A 27,410-nucleotide genomic window follows, 5' to 3' on the forward strand; every position below is an offset into this window, starting at 1 on the left:
TGTCATAGTTAGCCTTCTGTGTGACTATGCACAGCTACTTCTGGGAGGAGACACCAAATAGTAATAATTCCTCCCACGCTGACCAGAATTAACTGAATTTACATTGTCAATGTTTTACCCTTCAGGACCTGGGCTATTTTGAATATAGATTTTATAAGGTTACATAAATGTATTTAACCTGGAGTTCAGATCAATGTCCAGAGACAGTTGTTTGGATTTTACCACAGCAATGCCTTAGAACACATAACAAGGAAGCTTAATTCAACTTAGTCATTAGTGAGAGGTTGTTCCGCACTCCATATAAAAGAAAATAATTTTAAAGTGATAGCAAAAGAGAGGAAATTGGCAGGGAAAAATGCCCAACTCGGTAACTGTCCTGTGAGAAAGGGTAAAAAAGTTACTTAAACAAAGAGATAAGCACCAAGAGTGCTGGGGGTGTTTAGGACATTTAGAAATGGGCAAATCAGAGGGCACAGATTACAGGATATCACACAAAGACTTGGCAGGACTCTACCAAGCTAGTGAATGAAAGCAATGGAGAAACACTTTGGAATGTGTTTTAATTGGAAAATATGTCACTTAAGTTAAAGTAAACTAGCTTTCTTGGGATCCTATATATGATATTCTCTTTAATGTTACACACCTACAAGTTGTCGCTGTGTGTTCAAGAGGACACAGTTCTTTGTGTGGTTAACTTCTACTTTGAAACAGTCCAGGAGTGATAAAGTTTAACTGCAGAATGGCTCATTGAAGTCAAACTTGCCTGTGTGTGTACACGTATGTAAGTGTGTGTCTATAACTATGCATATGTGTATGAATGTGCATATATGTGTACAAACATGATTACATCTGTGTGCATGTATGTGTATGCATATGTGAACATATGAGTGTACGTATACATATATGAGTATACATGTGGATATGAATACATATGTGCTTGCATACATGTATGTACATATATGTGCATGTGTATGCATATATGTGTGTATTGTGTACAGGTATGTATGCATATATAAATGTGTCAGTAAATGTGTGTGTATAAATATGTGTGCATTCTTGTATGTTAAAATAAATGCTATTTGACATTATCAAAACCTTTCACACACCTCTACCTATAGTATCTTAGCACAGAAGAAATGTAACTCAAAATATTATTTTTTCTCAACATGGCATGCTTTTATCATAAGACTTCTTTTTAAAGTTGTATGTAATTACTGTGAACTTCACACTACACAGAAGTAAAACTTGAAAATAGATTCGAAGTTTTAAATTCTTAAAATACAGGTGTGACTGCCATTCACAAGAAATACAGACAGTTTTTGCTAGATTATTCACTGGGTCTAATAATATAACCTTTCTCAAGGGGGAAATACTCAAGGGAGAACATTTCTTTAAGCGACCGATGGTGTCCTCATTAGAGGCACTTAATTGACAGCTGGCAGAGGCAGAGAGGAGCTGGAAGCAACATACCACACAGTAGCAACTCTACAATCTCAGATTGGCATGGCGTTGGACATAACTAATTTCACAGTTCAACACTATTTCATTGTCTAAATTAGGTTAAAGTTATTTCTCTCTTGATGCTTGACCTCTCAGATTCTGTGACAAGAGATTTTATGCATGTGAATGTGCCAGAATAAGAATGTAATGAAAGCCAATGTTTTGTCTTATATTCCACAGACTTTATCTTCCTAAAAACTAAATAACTGTTTTTAAGCTGGAGTACAATATTAAGTAAACACTTCCCTTTTTATTATATTATTTCACTTCTATTTGAGATCTGTTTCTAGAATGATTTTTAAGACAAAAGGTTTTCTTTATTTTTCCTATTTTATAATCTGCAAGCCATTTCCTCATAGATATTACTATTGATAACATTTTATAGTTTTTAATTTTTAAATTTATTAATCATTTTATTTGTTTACATTTCAAATGATAACGCTCTTCTTGGTTACCCCTCTACCAACCCCCCCCCCCCAGCCCATTCCCTTCTATCCCCTCCCCTTTGCCTCTATGAGGCACCCATTCACCCATACCCACGTCACCCCTTTAGCTTCTCCCTATGTTGGGGCATCAAGTCTCGCTCCGGTCCCACTGATGTCAAATAAGACAAACCTCTGTTACATATGTATCTGGTTGGAGTCCTGGCTCCCTCCATGTATACTCTTTGATTGATGATTTAGTCCCTGGGATTTCTGGGTAGTCCAGTTAGTTGACATTGTTCTTCTTATGGGGTTGCAATCCCCTTAGAAACAAGAGATACACAGTTTCATGAATTAGCTGATACCTAAGTCTGAAGTGAATCAGATCCTCATTATGGTGAAACATGTGCCACAAAGATGGATGAAGCAAAGAAGTGCAGACCGACAGGAGCCGGATGTAGATCGCTCCTGAGAGACACAGCCAGAATACAGCAAATATAGAGGCGAATGCCAGCAGCAAACCACTGAACTGAGAATAGGTCCCGTATTGAAGGAATCAGAGAAAGAACTGGAAGAGCTTGAAGGGGCTCGAGACCCCAAAAGTACAACAATGCCAAGCAACCAGAGCTTCCAGGGACTAAGCCACTACCTAAAGACTATACATGGACTGACCCTGGACTCTGACCCCATAGGTAGCAATGAATATCCTAGTAAGAGCACCAGTGGAAGGGGAAGCCCTGGGTCCTGCTAAGACTGAACCCCCAGTGAACTAGTCTATGGGGGGAGGGCGGCAATGGGGGGAGGGTTGGGAGGGGAACACCCATAAGGAAGGGGAGGGGGGAGGGGGATGTTTGCCCGGAAACCGGGAAAGGGAATAACACTCGAAATGTATATAAGAAATACTCAAGTTAATAAAAAAAAATCAAAAAAAAAAAAAAAGCATTCATGGGCGTTGACACCCAGAAACAAGCTTTGCCATTTCAGGAAAAGTGTGATGGAGGGAAGATTTGTATGGTGGGTTACTGGGAAGACAGGATTGTAAAGGAAATAAATAAATGGTTTTCTAAAAAGCATGTATTTTAAATGCCCTGCTAAAAACTATAATTTTGACACTATGCTTTCAATAAAAAACATTTCACATTTAAAAAAAAAAAAAAACAGAGCCACATACCAGAGTGAATGACAGATGGGAAGTGCCTGGGCCAGGCAATCTTCAAACACCCCAAATGACCCAGTCCTTCCAATCTCCCACAGGTCTACTTTCGCCAAAGACCTAAATGAGCCAAACAATACATCTTTTTAACCAGAATTTTGGGGATTCAGTTGCTTCTACAAGTCCTGTCAGTGAGTGAGCCTATGAAGGAAGCTTTCTCACTCACACTGTGATTCCTTAACTCTACAACCATTTTGTTTATTCCTGGTCAAAAATAAACTCATTCAGTGTTACAATTCATCAGTCACTTATTGGATTTTTTCCTTGTGTTTCAAAACATCACCACCACGGCTGCATTGAATCTAGATTCAGAAGGTGTTCGAACTCCTATTTCTACTGCTGGATGATGCAATATTTCTTTCTTCTCATCTCATAAGACAGTCATCAAAGTGATACCAATTTTCAGTGATAGAGAAAACATATCATTGTGTCAGACATAGGATGAATTCATGCCTTGTGCTACCCATGCTCCACAGTTGACAGTTGGCCTAGTAACTTCAATATCTGACTGTGCTATATGCCCAGAAAGCCCTGTTTTTATCAGCCCAGTGTCTTAGGTTTACAAGACTCACAGTGGGTATAGAAGCACTGTTCATTCTCTTCTTAGTTTGACCATATCTTCTGGGATGCTCTATTAACTCTGCTGCTTTTCTGACTGTGCTCTGAGTATAGGGGTGACTCTTCATCGTCTCTCAAAACAAAGATTCCAATTTCTCATCTTATCCTATGTACCCTCTAAATGCAATGAATACATTCCTGAATTACTTCCAAGCTGCTTGACGCATGGGACCCAGCTTAAATCACAATATTTTCCCTCACTTACCCTTCCACTAGTGATGGAATGTGATGGTTTAGATAGTGATGATTTGTGATGCTTGGGACAGGGAGTGGCACTATTATAAGGTGTGGCCTTCTTGAAATAGGTATGCTACTGTGGGTGTGAGCTTAAGGCCTCACCCTAGCCTCCTGGAAGTCAGTCTTCCATTAACAAGGACAACATTTAGTCGGGGTTGGCTTATATGTTCAGAGGTTCAGTCCAGTATCATCAAGGCAGTAACATGGCAGAATTCAGGCCGGCATGGTACAGGAGGACCTGAGAGGTCTACTTCTTCATCTGAAGGCTTCTGGCAGAATACTGACTTCCAGGCAGCTAGGGTGAGGACCTTAAGCCTATACCTACAGTGACACACCTTCTCCAACAAGGCAACACTTTTATAATAGTGCCAGTCACTGGGCCAAGCATATACAAACCACCACATCAGGGATTTCTGTGGTAGGAGAACTAGGTTCTGATGGCGCCAAAGTATATTGACTTCTGTTGTTTATGGTCTTCATCTTGCCTCTCACCATCTGTTTATCTTTGGTATTAACTGGCCTGGGTATCTCTATCTTGAGCCTGACTCCAGTGTTCCTGAGTTGTTGCAGTTCTCCTGGAAGACCTGTGATCCAGGCTGCAGCATATCTCCTGAGAGGTTTTCATAATGTGGGATCTTCAGAGGGGTAGAAATCATAATTATATGCCCAGGCAGAGGGTGTAGGCTGGAAGCAAGGTGGAGATCCAGTGGAAGGGAGGGATCCCACATTTGCTGAGCTGCTCAGAGGTCCCCACTGCTAAGGTTATTTATCTGGGCCACTTGCCTGTTGCCCTGGGTGCAGCAGATCTCCTGGGAAGCCTTCAGACTCTGGGACCTTCAGAGGGGCTGGTGTGCTGATGATCTGCTCCTGTGTAATGCACTGGCTGAAAGGGCTATTTTGTTCTTTTGATTGAAATTCTTTTTAAAAAGCTCTTTTTCCAGTTCATGTGATACCAGGCACTGATTAGATCACTGGGCATTTGCCATTTCTCACTTCCTCTTGAAATTCCTAAGACACAGAGTTCCCCTGTGTTAAATTATAAGACACTAACTTTCTTAATTTTCTAACTCTCTTTACCTGAACATATAAGAAATTAAACACTGACTTAACAAGGGATGATATGGGCTTATGAAAAATACCATTGAGGTGGAAAGAAGGTTAGTCTATGAGAAGACTATAGTTTAGAAATCTGTATGAAAACCTATCTAACAACTTTACAATGACTGTAACTGGAAAGGACAGTAAAGCACTTGTGATGAAATGGGGGTGAATTTCTTTCTTTCCTTCTTTATTTTTTAAATTGATAACCAATGCTACTTCCATAAAATATAAACTATTAAGCAAAGATCACAGAACAGGCATTAGCTACCTCTCTACAGGCCTGAAGATATCAGACATAGAATGATGGAGTCTTACTGAGAATCTAGATCTGTCTTGATCTGTAAGGCACATTAAATAACAATAAAACAATACAAAACACAAAAAATGAATAAATTAAAAACAACCTCAGAGCTTATGATGAACGTATTCTGCCTGTTTTTATTAATGTTTTGCTCTGTTCTACAAACGAAACTCTGCACAGGTCCATGACTTTTCAACTGGTATGTACAGTGAGTGACAAGTTGATGAAATTCAGCTGTCTCTGCTGGCTCGAGTGGTCATTGTCTCTTATGAAAATACCTAAACACAGGCCAGGACATATGGATGACACTAGCAGGTAGACTAAGTGTTAACTTAGCACCAAAGCCTGTCTTGAGTTTTTTATCATGGTATCCTCTTGTATTAAAGAGTCTGTATTCTTAAATTCTCAGTCTCAGCTTGCTACTGTTACCTTGTATATATTTTGAACACTGTCAAGAAGGTAACCAATTTGAGGTGAAGTGTTTATCAAAAGAAATTTTAGTCTGACTCTAAAGATGTTCACTTACTAGTACCACAAAAGAGATTAACTTTTTAACACAAACCTTAGCTAGTTGTTCATGAGATATCACTGATAAACTGAGGAATAAGAGAAGCTGTTTTGGAAAGACATGAATCATCTAGAAGAATGTTACTTGATGTCATGCACTGGGTAGACACTAGGTTCTTATTCCAAGAGAAGGAAACTGGGGAATGATTGGACAAGCTGTGGAATAGACATGGCATTCTGTTCCCAGGGTGTCTCTATGATGCTTAGAGCAAAAATGTGTATCTTTTCCTAAACAAAACTTCACATACCACATCAATTTCAATATCTACCATTGGCTTTTTCATCTAAATTTTGATTAATATAAACCAAGTTCTCATTTAGACACATCACATAAGGAATTTCAGAATGATAAATTGAATAAAAAATTATATGTATCAAAATGGAAAACTAGTGTAAGATTTTCAGAGAGGTAACAGAGAACTGTAGACTTCTATAATAAATAGAAAGGCATATCCAAAACAGAGTTATGGATGGAGTATTGGGACTTGGACCTGATTCCACTGGAGAGGACTTAGAAAATATTCCAAATAAAGTGGATTGCTTTAAGAAAAAAAATCAGAAATGACTGAATTTGCTTTTGGGGCAATTATGTATATGCCCCTTAAAGAGTATAGAATAAAAATGAATGTAAGAAAAGGAAAGACAACTTCTCTCTGCCTTTGTAAATTATGACAAGATTGTCCTTGACCTGAACTAAAAACTGGATGTCCTGATTTCCAAACTTCAAGTTCTGTGTAACACTTATCACCCACAGGGAAAGGTGTCTTCAGTGTTTACCTACTTGTCTCACACCCAGATTATTGCCTAGCTTCCTCCAAGTCTATAAACACATACATAAATAGTATCAGTCCACTTGCTTGACCTGTTTTGGAAAAGAATGTATGGAAGGTCTGAGAAATCACCATTCTGTAAATTGACATGAAGTAATGAGCACACCAAGCAAACAGAATTCAGAACATATACTCACATTGTACAGTCTATTTTAGATGAACAATGGCAAGCTTAAAATACTCAGTATATCATGGTGTCTTTTCTGAAATGAAATCCTTCAGGTGACAGAGAGACTTGCTTGCTCTCCATTACAAGGTCACAGGGGAAACAGAACAAATTCTTTGATATACTACTACAAAAAGGGAAAATAGAATGGTGTGGCCATGACCTCAAGAGCCTGAAACCGGGGGTTGGGGATTTAGTTCAGTGGTAGAGTGCTTGTCTAGCAAGCACAAGGCCCTGGGTTCAGTCCCCACCTCAGAAAAAAAAAAAAAGAAAAAGAAAAAGAAAAAGAAAGAAAGAGCCTGAAACCTCCATTTGTTCATCTGTGAAGTGTTGGCTATTGTTTATTTAGATGATAATAAATTCTCCTTGGCAACTTGGCACCATTTCCTTATAATTATTCCTCCTCTTAAAGCCGTATCTTTTTTAATTAGGCTATTACTTTGTATGTTTCAATGTAAAATATATCTCAGTATCACATATATCACTCATAGGAACAAACTGCAAAGCTGCAACAGTGCAAAGGATGGCATTTAAATTTCAATAGATTGGTGTATATAATTAGACTGTGTCATAAACATTCTAAACATCTCATTATAACCATTTTATGTCACCTCTTATGAAAATTATGTCCTTAAAAGTAAAAAGAAACCAAAAACTTTTGGTTTTTGTCACCAAAATGGCTGACCCAGAGTTACACATGAACAATCTACCTGTTTGGGATTTAACTAACAGTATCTCACACAGAATCAAAAAATCTAAAAGAGGTGGCGAAACAGCTTTAAGCAATAGGATTTTATAATCTCTAGTGTCATTGCCTATCTTATTTTTAAAAATGAGTGAGGCAGCAAGAAATCAAACAAACACCAAAACAAACAACAACAGCAACAACAACGACAACAAAACCCCAAACCTCCAAGTCATTCACAGTAGCTCGAAAGAGGGTCTATGTAAAACAAATAAGAGCTAAACCCTTAACATGTCAGTCATCAACACGATCAAATATAGAATCATTTAGTATATGGCCTCTGTGAATGCAGAAGACAGGGAGGATTATCTTGATGTGTTTAGTTAAGGTAGGGAGGTCTACCCACTATGGGTAGCACTATTCCCTGAGCTAGATAGGAGATTGCATGGAAGAAGGAAGATGCTTCTGAAGTTCCAGCCATCACAATTTCCTTTCCATGGTAAACTGTACCCTTAAACTATGAACTGCCATAAACCCCTCTCCCTTAACTCAGAGTATTTTTGTCACAGCAATAGAGCGATTGGTGCAGCATAAAGCAGTAGAAGGCATTCACAGTTGGTCTCTCTGCCTCCTCTTATATATTTTTATTACTATTAACTCTTTCTCAAAATTTAGAGCAAAGTGAACTTCATGTAATATATAGTGTAATATAGAGGTGACCAGTGGAGAAGGGCTAGAGCTTGAAAGAGTAGGAGATTATAAAATTCCTAAATACAATTTCACTTTCACTTACAGCATATCATTCACTGTAATTCTTTCAGGTGAGGAAACTCACATTTTCCCACAAGTTGGAAAAAATAGTGTCTTGTCACCCCCGAAGTAAACCACAATTGTATCAATATGATGACTATATTAACAGCATGAATACATATGTATTTGTGTGATTAGGGATGTGTTAATCACATAATAATAATAATAATAATAATAATAATAATAATAATAAATGTGTTGCAAATAATGCTATGATAGTTTCCATACCCAGAAATCAAGACATCATAGATTCAGTGTCTACACTTTATTTTTTTTTAAACAGAAACCATGGAAGAATACTCTTTACTGGCTTGCTTTTGTGTGTACAACTCAGGACCACCAGCCCAGGGATGGTACCACCCTGGCCTAGGCCTTCCACATTAATCATTAATCAAGGATGTTGCCACAATCTTGACTGCAGGCCAATTTTATGTGGAATTATTCTTTTTCTCTTTTTCTTTTCTTTTCTTTTCTTTTTTTTTTTTTTTTTTTTTTTGGAGCTGGGGACCAAACCCAGGGCCTTTTGCTTGCTAGGCAAGGGCTCTACCACTGAGCTAAATCCCCAACCCCTGGATTTATTCTTTTTTTTATTTTATTTTATTTTTTTTTACATTTTATTCTTTTTTATTAACTTGAGTATTTCTTCTATACATTTCGAGTGTTATTCCCTTTCCCGGTATCCGGGCAAACATCCCCCTCCCCCCTCCCCTTCCTTATGGGTGTTCCCCTCCTAACCCTCCCCCCATTGCCGCCCTCCCCCCACCAGTCTAGTTCACTGGGAGTTCAGTCTTAGCAGGACCCAGGGCTTCCCCTTCCACTGGTGCTCTTACTAGGATATTCATTGCTACCTATGAGGTCAGAGTCCAGGGTCAGTCCATGTATAGTCTTTAGGTAGTGGCTTAGTCCCTGGAAGCTCTGGTTGCTTGGCATTGTTGTACATATGGGGTCTCGAGCCCCTTCAAACTCTTCCAGTTCTTTCTCTGATTCCTTCAACGGGGGTCCTATTCTCAGTTCAGTGGTTTGCTGCTGGCATTCACCTCTGTATTTGCTGTATTCTGGCTGTGTCTCTCAGGAGCGATCTACATCCGGCTCCTGTCGGTCTGCACTTCTTTGCTTCATCCATCTTGTATAATTGGGTGGCTGTATATGTATGGGCCACATGTGGGGCAGGCTCTGAATGGGGGTTTCTTCAGTCTCTGTTTTAATCTTTGCCTCTCTCTTCCCTGCCAAGGGTATTCTTGTTCCCCTTTTAAAGAAGGAGTGAAGCATTCACATTTTGATAATCCGTCTTGAGTTTCATTTGTTCTAGGCATCTAGGGTAATTCAAGCATTTGGGCTAATAACCACTTATCAATGAGTGCATACCATGTATGTCTTTCTGTGGTTGGGTTAGCTCACTCAGGATGATATTTTCCAGTTCCAACCATTTGCCTACGAATTTCATAAAGTCGTTGTTTTTGATAGCTGAGTAATATTCCATTGTGTAGATGTACCACATTTTCTGTATCCATTCCTCTGTTAAAGGGCATCAGGGTTCTTTCCAGCTTCTGGCTATTATAAATAAGGCTGCAATGAACATAGTGGAGCACGTGGCTTTTTTATATGTTGGGGCATCTTTTGGGTATATGCCCAAGAGAGGTATAGATGGATCCTCAGGCAGTTCAATGTCCAATTTTCTGAGGATCCTCCAGACTGATTTCCAGAATGGTTGTACCAGTATGCAATCCCACCAACAATGGAGGAGTGTTCCTCTTTCTCCACATCCTCGCCAGCATCTGTTGTCCCCTGAGTTTTTGATCTTAGCCATACTCACTGGTGTGAGGTGAAATCTCAGGGTTGTTTTGATTTGCATTTCCCTTATGACTAAAGATGTTGAACATTTTTTTAGGTGTTTCTCAGCCATTCGGCATTCCTCAGCTGTGAATTCTTTGTTTAGCTCTGAATCCCAGTTTTTAATAGGGTTATTTGTTTCCCTGCGGTCTAACTTCTTGAGTTCTTTGTATATTTTGGATATAAGGCCTCTATCTGTTGTAGGATTGGTAAAGATCTTTTCCCAATCTGTTGGTTGCCGTTTTGTCCTAACCACAGTGTCCTTTGCCTTACAGAAGCTTTGCAGTTTTATGAGATCCCATTTGTCGATTCCTAATCTTAGAGTGTAAGCCATTGGTGTTTTGTTTAGGAAGTTTTTTCCAGTGCCTATGTGTTCCAGATGCTTCCCTAGTTTTTCTTCTATTAGTTTGAGTGTGTCTGCTTTGATGTGGAGGTCCTTGATCCACTTGGACTTAAGCTTTGTACAGGGTGATAAGCATGGATCGATCTGCATTCTTCTACATGTTGCCCTCCAGTTGAACCAGCACCATTTGCTGAAAATGCTATCTTTTTTCCATTGGATGGTTTTGGCTCCTTTGTCAAAAATCAAGTGACCATAGGTGTGTGGGTTCATTTCTGGGTCTTCAATTCTATTCCATTGGTCTATCTCTCTGTCTCTGTACCAATACCATGCAGTTTTTATCACTATTGCTCTGTAATACTGCTTGAGTTCAGGGATAGTGATTCCCCCTGAAGTCCTTTTATTGTTGAGGATAGTTTTAGCTATCCTGGGTTTTTTGTTATTCCAGATGAATTTGCAAATTTTTCTGTCTAACTCTTTGAAGAATTGGATTGGTATTTTGATGGGGATTGCATTGAATCTGTAGATTGCTTTTGGTAAAATGGCCATTTTTACTATATTAATCCTGCCAATCCATGAGCATGGGAGATCTTTCCATCTTCTGAGGTCTTCTTCAATTTCCTTCTTCAGTGTCTTGAAGTTCTTATTGTACAGATCTTTTACTTGCTTTGTTAAAGTCACACCGAGGTACTTTATATTATTTGGGTCTATTATGAAGGGTGTCGTTTCCCTAATTTCTTTCTCGGCTTGTTTCTCTTTTGTATAGAGGAAGGCAACTGATTTATTTGAGTTAATTTTATTCCCAGCCACTTTGCTGAAGTTGTTTATCAGCTTTAGTAGTTCTCTGGTGGAACTTTTGGGATCACTTAAATATACTATCATAACATCTACAAATAGTGATATTTTGACTTCTTCTTTTCTGATCTCTATCCCCTTGACCTCCTTTTGCTGTCTGATTGCTCTGGCTAGAACTTCAACAACTATATTGAATAAGTAGGGAGAGAGTGGGCAGCCTTGTCTAGTCCCTGATTTTAGTGGGATTGCTTCAAGTTTCTCTCCATTTAGTTTAATGTTAGCAACTAGTTTGCAGTATATGGCTTTTACTATGTTCAGGTATGGGCCTTGAATTCCTATTCTTTCCAGGACTTTTATCATGAAGGGGTGTTGAATTTTGTCAAATGCTTTCTCAGCGTCTAATGAAATGATCATGTGGTTTTGTTCTTTCAGTTTGTTTATATAATGGATCACGTTGATGGTTTTCCGTATATTAAACCATCCCTGCATGCCTGGGATGAAGCCTACTTGGTCATGGAGGATGATTGTTTTGATGTGCTCTTGGATTCGGTTTGCCAGAATTTTGTTGAGTATTTTTGCGTCGATATTCATAAGGGAAATTGGTCTGAAGTTCTCTTTCTTTGTTGTGTCTTTGTGTGGTTTAGGTATAAGAGTAATTGTGGCTTCGTAGAAGGTATTCGGTAGTGATCCATCTGTTTCAATTTTGAGGAATAGTTTGGATAATATTGGTATGAGGTCTTCTATGAAAGTTTGATAGAATTCTGCACTAAACCCGTCTGGACCTGGGCTCTTTTTGGTTGGGAGACCTTTAATGACTGCTTCTATTTCCTTAGGAGTTATGGGGTTGTTTAACTGGTTTATCTGTTCCTGATTTAACTTCGGTACCTGGTATCTGTATAGGAAATTGTCCATTTCCTGAAGATTTTCAAGTTTTGTTGAATATAGGTTTTTATAGTAAGATCTGATGATTTTTTGAATTTGTTGTTATGTCTCCCTTTTCATTTCTGATTTTGTTAATTTGGACGCACTCTCTGTGTCCTCTCGTTAGTCTGGCTAAGGGTTTATCTATCTTGTTGATTTTCTCAAAGAACCATCTTTTGGTTCTGTTGATTCTTTCTATGGTCCTTTTTGTTTCTACTTGGTTGATTTCAGCTCTGAGTTTGATTATTTCCTGCCTTCTACTCCTCCTGGGTGTATATGCTTCTTTTTGTTCTAGAGCTTTTAGGTGTGCTGTCAAGCTGCTGACATATGCTCTTTCCTGTTTCTTTCTGCAGGCACTCAGCACTATGAGTTTTCCTCTTAGCACAGCTTTCATTGTGTCCCATAAGTTTGGGTATGTTGTACCTTCATTTTCATTAAATTCTAAAAAGTTTTAATTTCTTTCTTTATTTCTTCCTTGACCAGGTTATAACTGAGTAGAGCATTGTTCAATTTCCACGTATATGTGGGCATTCTTCCTTGATTGTTATTGAAGACCAGTTTTAGGCCGTGGTGGTCCGATAGCATGCATGGGATCATTTCTATCTTTCTGTACCTGTTGAGGCCCGTTTTTTGACCAATTATATCGTCAATTTTTGGAGAAAGTACCATGAGGAGCTGAGAAAAAGGTATATCATTTTGCTTTAGGATAGAATGTTCTATAAATATCTGTTAAGCCATTTGGCTCATGACTTCTCTTAGTCTGTCTACATCTCTGTTTAATTTCTGTTTCCATGATCTGTCCATTGATGAGAGTGGGGTGTTGAAATCTCCCACTATTATTGTGTGAGGTGCAATGTGTGTTTTGAGCTTTAGTAAGGTTTCTTTTACATATGTAGGTGCCCTTGTATTTGGGGCATAGATATTTAGGATTGAGAGTTCATCTTGGTGGATTTTTCCTTTGATGAATATGAAGTGTCCTTCCTTATCTTTTTTGATGACTTTTAGTTGAAAATTGATTTTATTTGATATTAGAATGGCTACTCCAGCTTGCTTCTTCTGACCATTTGCTTGGAAAATTGTTTTCCAGCCTTTCACTCTGAGGTAGTGTCTGTCTTTGTCTCTGAGGTGTGTTTCCTGTAGGCAGCAGAATGCAGGGTCCTCGTTGCGTATCCAGTTTGTTAATCTATGTCTTTTTATTGGGGAGTTGAGGCCATTGATGTTGAGAGATATTAAGGAATAGTGATTATTGCTTCCCGTTATATTCATATTTGGATGTGAGGTTATGTTTGTGTGCTTTCATTCTCTTTGTTTTGTTGCCAAGACGATTAGTTTCTTGCTTCTTCTAGGGTATAGCTTGCCTCCTTATGTTGGGCTTTACCATTTATTATCCTTTCTAGTGCTGGATTTGTAGAAAGATGTTGTGTAAATTTGGTTTTGTCATGGAATATCTTGGTTTCTCCATCTATGTTAATTGAGAGTTTTGCAGGATACAGTAACCTGGGCTGGCATTTGTGTTCTCTTAGGATCGGTATGACATCAGTCCAGGATCTTCTGGCCTTCATAGTTTCTGGCGAGAAGTCTGGTGTGATTCTGATAAGTCTGCCTTTATATGTTACTTGACCTTTTTCCCTTACTGCTTTTAATATTCTTTCTTTATTTTGTGTGTTTGGTGTTTTGACTATTATGTGACGGGAGGTGTTTCTTTTCTGGTCCAATCTATTTGGAGTTCTGTACGCTTCTTGTATGCCTATGGGTATCTCTTTTTTTAGGTTAGGGAAGTTTTCTTCTATGATTTTGTTGAAGATATTTACTGGTCCTTTGAGCTGGGAGTCTTCACTCTCTTCTATACCTATTATCCTTAGGTTTGATCTTCTCATTGAGTCCTGGATTTCCTGTATGTTTTGGACCAGTAGCTTTTTCTGCTTTACATTATCTTTGACAGTTGAGTCAATGATTTCTATGGAATCTTCTGCTCCTGAGATTCTCTCTTCCATCTCTTGTAGTCTGTTGGTGACGCTTGTATCTACAGCTCCTTGTCTCTTCTTTTGGTTTTCTATATCCAGGGTTGTTTTCATGTGTTCTTTCTTGATTGCTTCTATTTCCATTTTTAATTCCTTCAACTGTTTGATTGTGTTTTCCTGGAATTCTTTCAGGGATTTTTGTGACTCCTCTCTATGGGCTTTTACTTGTTTATTTATGATTTCCTGATATTCTTTCAGGGATTTTTGTGTCTCCTCTCTATGGGCTTCTACTTGTTTATTTATGTTTTCCTGGAATTCTTTCAGGCATTTTTGCGATTCCTCTGTGTAGGCTTCTACTTGTTTATTAAAGTTTTCCTGTGTTTCTCTAAGGGAGTTCTTCATGTCTTTCTTGAAGTCCTCCAGCATCATGATCAAATATGATTTTGAAACTAGATCTTGCTTTTCTGGTGTGTTTGGACATTCCATGTTTGTTTTGGTGGGAGAATTGGGCTCCGATGTTGCCATGTAGTCTTGGTTTCTGTTGCTTGGGTTCCTGCGCTTGCCTCTCGCCATCAGATTATCTCTAGTGTTACTTTGTTCTGCTATTTCTGACAGTGGCTAGACTGTCCCTATAAGCCTGTGTGTCAGGAGTGCTGTAGACCTGTTTTATTGTTTTCTTTCAGCTAGTTATGGGGACAGAGTGTTCTGCTTTCGGGCGTGTAGTTTTTCCTCTGTACAGGTCTTCAGCTGTTCCTGTGGGCCTGTGTCTTGAGTTCACCAGGCAGGTCACTTGCAGCATACAAGTTGGTCTTACCTGTGGTCCCGAGGCTCAAGTTCACTCGCGGGGTGCTGCCCACGGGCTCTTTGCGGCCGCAGCAACCAGGAAGACCTGTGCCGCCCCTTCTGGGAGCTTCAGTGCACCAGGGTTCCAGATGGCCTTTGGTGTTTTCCTCTGGCGTCCGAGATGTGTGTGCAGAGAGCAGTCTCTTCTGGTTTCCCAGGCTTGTCTGCCTCTCTGAAGGTTTAGCTCTCCCTCCCACGGGATTTGGGTGCAGAGAACTGTTTATCCGGTCTGTTTCCTTCAGGTTCCGGCGGTGTCTCCATGTCTACACTTTAAATATTATCTCCAAGACTCTTCTCACAACATGACCATGGTTAGCAAAGGTTTCTGTTTTCCTTTTGGGAATTTTCCTCTTTTTCTTTGATAAGAATCCAAACTCCATCCCTATGATTACCAAGGGCTAATAGTGTAGAGAGCGGCACGGCGAAACAAAGATGGCGCCGACATCCAGCCTTGTCTGGATATAAAGGACTTACTGTGCATGTGCAGGGTTGTCCCCTTGCTAGGGCTCCCTCTAGTGGTGAACAGCGGTACTGCACATGTGCGGTTTATGCACCAGGTGTCAGTTGACTGTTAATATGCTAATGAGGTGATTCATTCTCCGCCAATCCCTGGAGGACAAGTAGTGGGGTGATAGTGGGGTGATCCATGCCCCACCAATCCCTGAGAGATAATTAGCATACTGTTGTGTATATAAGTCGAGCGACTTTGCTGCTCGGGGTCCCTGTTCAAGAGAGCTGTAACACTGAGAAGAGCTGTAACACTGAGAAGAGCTGTAACACTAAGAAGAGCTGTAACACAGTAAAGGCTTGCTCGCAGAAGAATCCTGTTGCCGCGCGTCGTTCTTGCTGGTGGGGCATTGGGCGCGAGACAAGTGGTGCCGAAACCCGGGAACCAACATCGCCGGTGCCGAGGGGACCCTTCAGTGTGCTGAAGAGGATTCAGAACTGCGAGAAGGTAAATTAAAAGGTAAGCTTCGATAGGCATGCCCCTTTTTGGAAGAGAGCCTGTCAGAAACGGAGCAGAGTGAGAAATTAGGCTTCTGAGAGGCATGCCCCCTTTTTGGATTTAAGAGAGCATGTCAGAAACAAAGTGGAGTGAGAAATTAGGAGCGCGCAAAAAGAAAAAGGTTACTAAAACAAAAGTGAAAAAGATACAAAAGGCAGAAGAAACGCCACCAGAGGAAAAAATAGGTATGCCCCGGAGGACGAAGTACAAGTCATCCGGAGAGGATACTTTGTATCTATTAAAAGAATTAGAAGCCTTAGAACTGGCTGGCAGTGACTCTGAGCAAGAGTTGTCAGAGTCCGAGGAGGAGGAATTAGAGGAAGAGGCAGCCATATATGAGGAAGAAAGATATGGGCCTAGGTGGAGAGCCACTGTGTAGAAACCTAAAGTTATGGATCCTTTGTGGGCAAGGCTGGTAATTTTGTTTCTTTTTTTCTTTGTGTGGGATAGAGAAGCCACTGACGGCAAGCTTAAGCCCAGACCAAAACCTCTTTGGCAAATGGTCCCTGCCTGCTTCGAGGATAAACGATGTGAGGAAGCCATTAGACCCGTTAGGACAGGTCAGAGGGTCCTTGCAGAACAGTAAGAAAGTATGTCAGAGGGAGAAAAGGTCTCGAAAGAAAAAAAGAAAAGAAAATGAGATAAAAGGAACAGAGAGAAGGTAGAGATAAAAAATGGGGTCAGTGCAGCTTTTGTTGTGGCTCAAGTTGAGGCTATTGCTAGGTATGTGATTAGGCTCTGGAAACCTCACAGAGTCATACTGATCAGATTTGATAGAGGTAGACCGCCTGAAAATTTATTCAGGAGAATCAAACAAAAAGATAAACTTGAGTGTGCCTACTTGGATTCCTGGTCTCAAGGAGATTTAGCAAGTGACAAGGTGCTTCTCTTAAAAAAGCAGTTTCAATTGGCCCTTGGAGCCTTGCACCTATAGCTAAGATATGTGTAGCCATTTCAATTTTGTTTTCTGACTGGTTTTAAATGTATGAATATTCTCTACATGCCTTGGTTATGGACTATTGGCTTTTAAGTTATTGGATATGGTTTAAAAAAATGTAACATTGATAACAGAAAGTTGACATAAAACTGGTAAAAATTTAAAATATGCTCATGTTTCTGTTGATACCTGTTCCGGTATTATACAAGCTATTCTGATGACTGGTGAAAAGGCTCGTAATGCCATTAGCCATTGCTTAGAGGCATGGGCAGCCTGGGGAAAGCCTGATAGTCTCAAGACAGACACCGGGGCCTGCCTACACTGCAAAGTCCTTTCAGGCATTTTGCCAGACAATACAGGTCGGTCATACTACAGGCTTACCGTACAATCCCCAAGGTCAAGGAATTGTGGAAAGAGTACATCGTACCTTAAGAGAGCTTATACAAAAACAAAAAGAGGGAATTGTCAGCGGCCAAACACCAAAAGAACAACTTTCTTTAGCTCTTTTTACTCTAAATTTCTTAATTTTGGATGCGCATGGCCGCTCTGCTGCGGATCGCCATGCTGCTACTACACCTATAACTAATGCAGAAGTAAAGTGGAAGGATGTCTTAACTGATGAATGGCATGGCCCAGATCCCGTGATTTCGAGATCTAGGGGAGCAATTTGTGTTTTTCCTCAGAATCAAGAAAATCCAATTTGGGTACCCGAGCATTTGACTCGAAGATTGTCTTCTGCTCTTCCTGAAGATGAGACTACGAACCCTACTGTTACTACTGGGAATGGTAATACAGGTTAATTTGCTCACTCTGTGGGCTATTGCCAGATCCTGGCCAGTACCCATGCCAGTTCATAGCAATTCTACTGTTTTGAGAATAAGACTGGCAAGCATAATCTCTGGCCTTGGTTTCAATGGGTGCTGTCCAATGAGCAAGGGGCATATACATCCCTGACCCCCTTTGCTAGGTTGATGGGAGAGAACTTCGTGCTGTATAATGTTTCAGCTCCCAGAAAAAGGTGATACCAGGTTGATTAATATTCAATATAATAACCTCTTGGTAAATAATACTGCCACTAGTACTTCAGTATGTGCTAGATCACCTTTTTTCTGATAAGCACTAATGTAAGCAGTGGTGCTTTAAATTGTAAAAGCTCTGATGTAGTCTGCTATTTAGCTGAATGCTGGGATGGCACCAATGACACCGCAGTGATGGTTAAGATTCCCTCCTTTGTGCCAATCCCAGTGGAGGCAAACCCAGATAGCTTTCCTATTCTTAATTTGCTGAGAGCCAAAAGAGATTTTGGAATTACGGCAGCCATAATTTCAGCCATTGTGCTGTCTGCTGCCACAGCTACCACAGCTGCAATCGCTATGACCAATCAAATACAGACGGCTGGATTGTAGAAAGAACTGCAGTGGCGCTAGAGATACAAGAAGAATTTAATACCCATTTGGCATCTGGCCTTCTATTAGCCAATCAAAGGATAGATTTAATTCAAGAACAAATTGAAGCACTGTATCATATGACATAGCTGCCTTGTGTTTCCTCCCTTAGAGGTTTATGCATTATTCCTTTGCGAACTAACTTTTCTCAAAATTTTCAACAGAGCAAAGAAATCTCGAATTATCTGAAAGGAAACTGGTCCATGAAAGCAGAGCAACTATCAAGACAATTGCTGATGCAGATTGCTGTCCTCAACAGCACTAGGCTGGACCCCATCACAGTTGAAGACTTTACCTCATGGGTTACCAATGCTTTCTCCCTTTTTAAGGAGTGGGCGGGCAAGTTTGTCCCGGGGAGCTATTGTCCTCCTGGGATGCGGAGTAGGTCTCTGGCTTATTGGCCGTTTAAAAAGAGAACGTGCCAGACACAAAGTGGTTGTTTACCAGGCTATGACCACCATTAAAAAGGGTACTTCTCCCAACATATGGATGGCCTCTTTGAAAGATCAAGAGTTCGCCCTAGATCATTTTTGTCACAGTCATGTGGAGTCATTGTATCCAGGGACACACAACTTTCCTCGAGCTCGGACCAACCCAAGACATGGGGCCCGGTGGCGATAGGGTAACTCTATGATGGGTAAGGCCAAGTTTGGATGAGAACAACCTAAGACAGGAGCAATGACAAGATTGACGTGACACCCAGATCTAGACCAGTCATTTTATTAAACAAAAAAGGGGGAGATGTAGAGAGCGGCGCGGCGAAACAAAGATGGCGCCGACATCCAGCCTTGTCTGGATATAAAGGACTTACTGTGCATGTGCAGGCTTGTCCCCTTGCTAGGGCTCCCTCTAGTGGTGAACAGCGGTACTGCACATGTGCGGTTTATGCACCAGGTGTCAGTTGACCGTTAATATGCTAATGAGGTGATTCATTCTCCGCCAATCCCTGGAGGACAAGTAGTGGGGTGATAGTGGGGTGATCCATGCCCCACCAATCCCTGAGAGATAATTAGCATACTGTTGTGTATATAAGTCGAGCGACTTTGCTGCTCGGGGTCCCTGTTCAAGAGAGCTGTAACACTGAGAAGAGCTATAACACTGAGAAGAGCTGTAACACTAAGAAGAGCTGTAACACAGTAAAGGCTTGCTCTCAGAAGAATCCTGTTGCCGTGCGTCGTTCTTGCTGGCGGGACATTGGGCACCCGACATAATAGGACTTGATGCCATAGAGCTACTTCATATTATTATTATTTTTTTTTTGCAATCAGCAAGAGGGTTTACTGGAAAACACAGGTACCTGCGGGCACACAGTCTCTTCGGAGGACTTGTGCGCCCAGCAGCTCCAGCATGGGGCTTTTATAGGGATTGGGGAAGCAGAAGCGGGCGTACAGAAGCAGATGCATAGTTACAGGGATTGGTGGATTCAAACGAGGCACATAGACATGTTCACATATGATTGGCTATTTCACATGATGAGGTAATAAGGTATAGCTACACACGTTGGCAGGTTTGGGGCATCCTGGATGTCGGGGGTTGGGGGCTTATCTCTTCCTGCCAGGTGGCCTGTGAGTCAGGTCCGGTACTCCTGGTCTGTTCTGCATTCCTTTCCTTATCTTTATGGCTTGCCAGTCCTGCCTAGACAGTGTTTCCTGTGCTCCTTTATCTTTATGGCCTGCTAGTCCTGGCTGTAGGGCTTAGCCCTCGGTCTGTGGCCTTTTGGGGTTTATTCTTTTAATTTTGTATCTCCAAACCTAAAATTCGTATAATTCTCCTTTCATTCCCTTCTCCTTCTACTAAATAATTCTAATCTTAGAATTTTGATATCAAGTCTTGTATTTGGCCTCCCCAGTTGTCCTAACTGACTGGTACTGTTGTCTCTGTCACACAGGGTCCAAAAACTAAAACCAAGAAAATTATTAATAATGGCCCAGCTGTAGCAGAGAGTAGGGTAGTCATCCAGGGAGACCGAGTGAACCAAGACTCAAACCAACCTTGTTAAGCGTCTCTATCTTTCTGTAGGAGTCAAGCCTATTAACTAGTTTCTTTAACATACATGGACCTATAATCAGGAGCAGAAGCAAAACTAAGAAGGGTCCCATAAGGGAAGATATCAGAGTAGTTATCCAAGGAGATCTACGAACCCAGCTCTCGAACCATTCCTGATGTGCTTCTCCGTCTTTCTGTCTTTTATCTAACCTTTCTCTAAATTTATTCATGGAGTCTTTAATTACTCCTGAATGGCAGTTCTGAATTCTCTATAAGCCTTGCATTGCAACAGCAGATGTCCTTGTGCTGCCCTTGCAGCACCTAGATAGCCTTAGCCCTAAGTATTTCTCAACTCCTTTTTTTTTGTGTGTATCTTACTAAGTCTTTAGCATCAGGATTCCAATCTGGACACTATCTGAACCTATACACCAAGGTCATGACTGTCTTTCAGAACTTCTAAACTCATACAGGTTGTGATCCCTGAGGCACAGTCCCAAGAAGTGTTAGGAGTACTAACAATGTTACATCATTTGCAATAGAAATCAAGCCTATTTCCACACCTATCCTGATAGAACGAGGGCAAACATGAAATTCTTGTTCCTAAAGCACACTCCTCAAGTGAGCATTATAGCAACCTCCCAGTCAGTTTCTGATGTATCCACTTATCTGATGTTTAAGTCTAGGGAGCTTTTTGAAGATCTGAGTGTCCCTCTTGGTCTCAGCTCTCAGCCCCAACAGCTAGTATGTGGCTGGTGAGGGCTGAGAATTGACGGCTGTCAGGGTGGTCAGTAGCACCAGGTACAGTCCTTTCCAGCGATGCTCGAGTGTCTGGGCTCAGTGTAGCTGCTTCCGACCTGGAACTGATGAGATGTCTCAGGGGTCTCCAGGGCATAGGCTGCTGCCAGCTGTGATCAGATTTCTTTCTGTATCACCTGTAGGTCTTTTAGCCTGGCACACAAATCATTATTACTATGGCACTATGACATGTTGGTTCAGTAACATCATCTAATAGAGTCAGGGGAACTGAGGCCCCATAAAAGATCTCAAAGGGGGTAAGGCTGAATCTGGAAGGGGTATTTCTTGCTCTGAAGAGAGCAAGAAGGAAGGAGTGCCACCCAGTCTGTGCCAGTCTCCATGGTCAATTTGGTCAGGGTCTCTTTTAGAGTTCTATTTATTTACTCTACCTGTCCTGAACTTTGAGGTCTGTAAATACAATGTAATTTCCAATCGACCTCTAAATACTTGACCACACCCTGGCTTACCTTGGCAACGAAAGTAGGGCAGTTGTCTGACCAGATTACCTTGGGCATTCCAGACCTGGGGAAGATTTCTTCCAGTATCTTCTTGATGATTGCAGAGGCCGTCTCTCGTTTGGTGAGGAAAGCTTCTATCTATTCCTGAAAAGGTATCTACAAGCACTAGGAGATACTTGTGATTATATTTTTCTGGTTTTATCTCAATGAAGTTCACTTCGACTTTTCACTAAACTCTCTAGGTCTCTTTGCCCTGTTTGCTTGCTAAGCATTCACTTATTGTCATACCTTATACTTTCTACTGCCTCTCCGGCTAAAATCTTAAAGTCTATTACATACAGTTAACTACTTGGACAAACTTTTTATCTCCTAAATGAGTCCATTTCTGTATTTGGCAAAGTGAGTCTTTTCTTTGTTCTCTGGGGAGTATAGCTTTCCCCTCAAGTGCGTCATTGTCTTTTTGTTTGTTTGTTTGTTTGTTTAAGCAATTTGGGCCTTTTCTTCTGTTTTACATTCTAAGTGAGGCCATCCCTTAGTCCGATCCTAGTTCTCAGTGGCTGAATCTTGCAGGCCTGCAACCAGGATAGGCTCCTGCATAGCCATTTCCCGAGCCACTTTATCTGCTTTGTTACTGCCCCATGTCACTGAATCTCTTCCCTCCTGATACCCTGAGCAATGAATAGTACTCACAGTTGTTGGCTTCATCAGGGCATCTAAGAGATGGCAAAGGCATCTGCAGTGCTGATGTGCTGGGGGGGTAGAAGTTCAGCCATCCCAGATGACATCGTTTTGTCCACCATGGCAGCACCCACTTGTCTCTGACCTTCATTCATGAAGAGAACTGTTCCCGTCTGTGGACAAGGTCCTCGGCTTTCAGCAGGGGTCAATCAGCCAGTTGCAGAGGTCTTTCTTCCATCCATGGGCTTCTGCCAGTGCTTGACATTCATGTTGCAGTGACTCCAGATCCAGATTGGGCAGCAAGGTGACCAGATTGTCCCCAACCGGTAGAGAATCTAGTCCATGGCAGCTGACCAGTGGTCCCATCTTTTGGGACACTATTCAAAGGCAAGACATCAGCCACTCTATCACAGCTTAAGTCCTGGATTGGGTGATAATTGTTAGTGCCCGGCTGGCAGGAGTGATATGTTCCAGGCAGAACAGGACTAAGTCACACATCTCCCAGCATCAGGTACTGGTGCACTGAGACAGGTCTTAAGCTCCACATACATAGTCTGTAGATATGCATACACATGGTCTCACCCAGCCATTTCAGCCCACGCAAGCCAATTTGGAGAGCAATTTTCTCATGAGCAAGGGATAGGGGCAGTCAGGGATGACCATGAACTAGTGGGTTACCCGGCCCACGCCAAGGTCCACTATTCTTCGGGCAGTCCATAGGTATTGTTCGTTGTCAGTAGCCCCTTGTACTCAAGGTCCTTAGATATTGGCCCACTGGGGGGGGGCATAGGAGCACAGAGCATTGGGTCCCTGTATCCACACTTCCCTTCTATCTCTGTACATAGCCAGCACTCTAGGACCAAGGAGCTCTCCAATGGCCCCTCTTGTTCTTCTTGGGCAGTCCCTGACCCAGTGTCCTTTTTCTTTGTATTAGGCACGCTGATCTTTAGCCAGGGATTCTCTTCTGTTGCCAGGTACTATCTTCCTAGGTTCCCTAACTACTGTGGCCAGTATATGTTCCTCTCTCATCTTTTATCTCTCTTTAGCTCTCTAACTTCTTCTTCTTAACTTTCTATCTCTTCTCTTCCCTAGCTTCCTGCTCTTTTTACCTCTTTCTCTTTTAACCTTACTTTCTCTGTAACTTATACTAACTCTCAGCGACTTAGCTTAGCCCTTCAAATTTCTGTAACTTTCTATTCATATCCTTTCTTTATCTTAGCCAGATTGGTGGGGCATTTTCCAGCCCCTCAGAGACCCACCCTTGGAGCCTGGCGGCAGACCTGGAGCACTCCCTACCTTCAGGCGTCTGAAGAGAGCAGGCAGAAGCGAGGGCTTTCTATCCGTGTCTGGAACATTTTTTCTGGCCTCTAGTAGGATTTTGTCTTTCCTCGGTGGTAAAGAAGACCTGTAATAGTTACTAACAAGCATCTCAAATGGGATGGTGAGAAAACAAGGGAATCTCGAGAATAGAGGTCCACTGAAGAGGGCAAATAGCATTTAGTCACACAGCTAAGCCAGGAGGCTTTCTTGGGACAAAAAATCTTTGTGTCTGTGAAACAGAAAAGTGAGCAGAGGGGCAGTCTATCTGTTACAGGTTGTCTCTCTGGACTTAGATTTTCCCTTAAGGAGTACCTCCCTTCAGTGCCAGCTCAGTGGCTCTGTCTTTCAAGAGAACTAGCCTCCAAATGACACTAGGCTTTTAGTAACAACTAATAACAAAAGGATGGAGAGATGGTTAGAACCTGGTTGCTAGATGCCAGGTGGCTGAAAAAAGAATCGTAACCAGTTCACCTGGGGCTATCAGGACCTCAGTAGCAGCCCTTTACCAAACCGTCTCACTGGGTTAAAGGCCCATGGAAAAGAAAACCTTAATCCTGACTGTGGCCACCGCCAAGTAATTTAGTGCTGGAGACTGACTCCTCCCTTGGAATAAAGACAGCAGATAAGGCAGGCTTCCTTAAAGAACTTCTCTAAATGAGCGCTCTCCTACTGTGTGTTTTCCTTATAGCCCCACCTAGCTCTCAGCCTTTTTAGATCATTCTTCCTGTAGCATTTCTAACACAGCCTGTCCCTTTTTTTTTTTTTTTTTTTTTTTTTTTGCCTGTTGACAGCATTTCTGATCTTTTAGGCAGCTACGCACTAAGTGTCATACCGGCTGAAACTCCGCCTTTAAGATTCTTTGCTCCCAAGCAAAATTTAAATGTTTCCCAGTTCATCACAGCTGGCTGCGAGCACAAGCACAGATAAAACACTATGTTTTTGTTTTGTTTTTCTTTCCTTTTTTTAGAGCTGGGGACCGAACCCAGGGCTTTGCGCTTGCTAGGCAAGAGCTCTACCACTGAGCTAAATCCCCAACCCCCAAAACACTATGTTTTAAAAATTAACTTTGGCTATCAACCAACACACCGCCACTAGAGCGGGGTCCACAAAATTAAGTTTCTTACTCACTAAGCGTTAAGGGGACCAAGTAAAACTCTTCGACGAACAAAGCAAACAGTTTCATGATTTCAAACACAGTCATCGGTCCAAGATTTTAAACACAGTCGTCAGTCCAAATTCAAACATGAAACAAAAGTCAAAAAGACACTAACAGACACCAACACATCCAGAAAACCTCAGTCAGGTCACAAAGAAGACAAACAATTCCAACAGTCAAACAAGTAACAAACAGACGCGCCGCGAGGCTTCGGTACCAAACTGAAACCAAGAATTCAGACGGAGTCAGCGAGGGTCTTGGATCCTCTACTCCAATAAAATTTAGTCGGAGTCATCAAGGGTGCGGATCCCTCCGAAAACGGACGGAGGTGCCACGGATCTGGATCTCCCTCTCCTCCAACCACCCTTAGAACGTCTTCCAGGGCTGTGGGGGAGAAGTCCGAGCTCGTCAGCTCCTTCTCTGGCCCGCCCAGATAGTCCCCAGATCTGAGCCTATTTATCGATCGTTCACAGGACAAGACACAACAGACAAGACAAACGCCGGCCTGCTTACCTCCCGGTGGGTGGTTGGTGATCTCTGGGCGGAGGGTCTCCAAACCCCGGGCGAGCCCCCATAATGAAAGATCCCCAGAGAGGACCTTTCCCTCAGGAGGAGTCCCAAGCGCCCAATGACCGAGCCGAGTCCACTCGGATGCAATCAGCAAGAGGGTTTATTGGAAAACACAGGTACCTGCGGGCACACAGTCTCTTCGGAGGACTTGTGCCCATATTATTTTTTAATAATTGTTATTAAAGATAGGGACACAGGGCTGTACCCTTTGTTTTGAAAATTCTCATCACAGATATACCTGCTGCATGCAGCCATATATGATTATGCTAGATTACAGAGATCACTGTAGTGATCTAGAAAATTGTCTAAATCCAATGTTAGCTTACTCATGAAAATAGCTGACACTGAGGCCTTGTCTCTCAGAGATTAAAATCCTATTGAATACTTGAACTTTGTACTTCTCCTAATCTGAGAATAAAATTTATTTTCAGTGGATTATTTGACGTTTCCTTGATTTCTCAATTTTGTGAATGAACCTCTGAAGTGGAAATATCTTGAAAAGTCATACATCTTAAACTATTGTCTGTTTTGAACATTTATCACATATCTTCATATCATAGAATATAATTCTTTATTATTTTGCAGCTGACAGTGTAATTTAATCTTTTCTCAAGTCAGATACTGTCATATGATGGAGAATATAATATACGCAATGAAGACAAATTCCAGAATTTTCAGTGAGTCTCACCGCTATCTAGAGAGTGGACCAGCATGCCAACTTACTCACCGGCATGCAACTGTCTAGCAAATTCTCTGTGGGGATTTTATGAATAGACATGACTCAGCGTGCTCATTTTCTAGACACTCCCTGGAGCTTTATTTCACGTTGTGTTTTCCAAGATCAACCCACCTACCATGCCCCAGGAATCTGTGGTTCCTCATCCTCTCTATTGCTCATTCTAAAAATCCAAAACCTGTCTCCCAAATTCTGTTCACAGAATGTTTTTAGTTTTCCACTCATCAACCTCAGTTGTCACAAAAAACATCAATGGATGAGATGAAGCCATCCAAAGTAATGATGATCAATCTTCCTTAGATTGTCATTACGCAAAGCAAGGGAGTCCACTCTCTAAGTTAAAATAGTTGTGGTTTCTATTCCCTAATAGACAAAAGCAAATTGTTTCTTATATCTCTTCTTTTCTAGATACATTGAATAAAAATCATTTCCTGAATCAATAACCATATGACAGCATTATGAGTATCAATTCAGAATAGTAATTATGGTTAATATGTCATCAGAATTGCTAAAATATTAGTTTCATACTGCTACAAACTTTATTTGTGAGCACCAATATGACCGAAGAATTTCAGAAGAGAAATACTTTTTATATGTATCATTAATTAAATAAGTGTATTGCAATGCAGTTATTTTCTAAAATTATTTCTTACAGCCAGTGAATCATAGCTCATTCTAGAAAGGATCATTACCCAAGTAACTTTGACATCACTGATAGATAAACTCTCTGCAGCTTCCCTAGCATACTTTTGTCTTTGGTTTCCATTACTGGCTGAATGAAAGGGTGTAGTGGTAGTTTACATAGACTTCTACTGCTGTAATAAAACATCATGACCAAAAGCAATTTGGGAAGGAAAGAGTTTATTTCATCTTTCACATCCAATTAATAGTCCATCATGAAGGGATGTGAGGGCAATAATCCAGGCAGAAATGTGGAGGCGAGACTGTAGTGGAAGCTATGGAAGAATGTTGCTTATTGACTTGCTCTCCATGGCTTTCTCAGCCAACATTCTTATGCCATCTGGAATCTCTTGCTGTGGAATGGTAGGACCCGCAGGCCACCAGGCCATCTCAATCATCAGAAGACAAACACTCTCACCAGGCTGGCTGACAGGTAAATCTGTTGGCAGCATTCTCCCAATGAAGGTTCTTTCTCTTTAGTTTTGTTTTACTTGTATCAATT

General features: G+C 41.3%; 1 long non-coding RNA gene and 1 pseudogene across 3 annotated transcripts in view; one reads left to right on the top strand and one right to left on the bottom strand.

The window, feature by feature from the left end:
* LOC100909684 (uncharacterized) overlaps positions 1–27,410 on the top strand; it is a 73,952-nt gene that overhangs the window by 19,703 nt on the left and 26,839 nt on the right. Inside the window, exons 2-4 of one of the 3 annotated variants that reach the window (XR_015627485.1) lie at positions 15,958–16,107; positions 17,767–17,869; positions 18,693–19,686. The exons of the other annotated variants lie outside the window; for them this stretch is intronic. This is a non-coding gene — a long non-coding RNA (uncharacterized LOC100909684). Of the gene's footprint in view, positions 1–15,957; positions 16,108–17,766; positions 17,870–18,692; positions 19,687–27,410 lie in introns of those variants that run through there. 3 annotated transcript variants of the gene reach the window in all.
* Positions 21,259–24,004, bottom strand: LOC148003943 (uncharacterized; annotated as a pseudogene).

This window comes from Rattus norvegicus, chromosome 8, assembly GCF_021556685.1.
Source record: "Rattus norvegicus strain SHRSP/BbbUtx chromosome 8, alternate assembly SHRSP_T2T, whole genome shotgun sequence".
Taxonomy (NCBI): domain Eukaryota; kingdom Metazoa; phylum Chordata; class Mammalia; order Rodentia; family Muridae; genus Rattus; species Rattus norvegicus.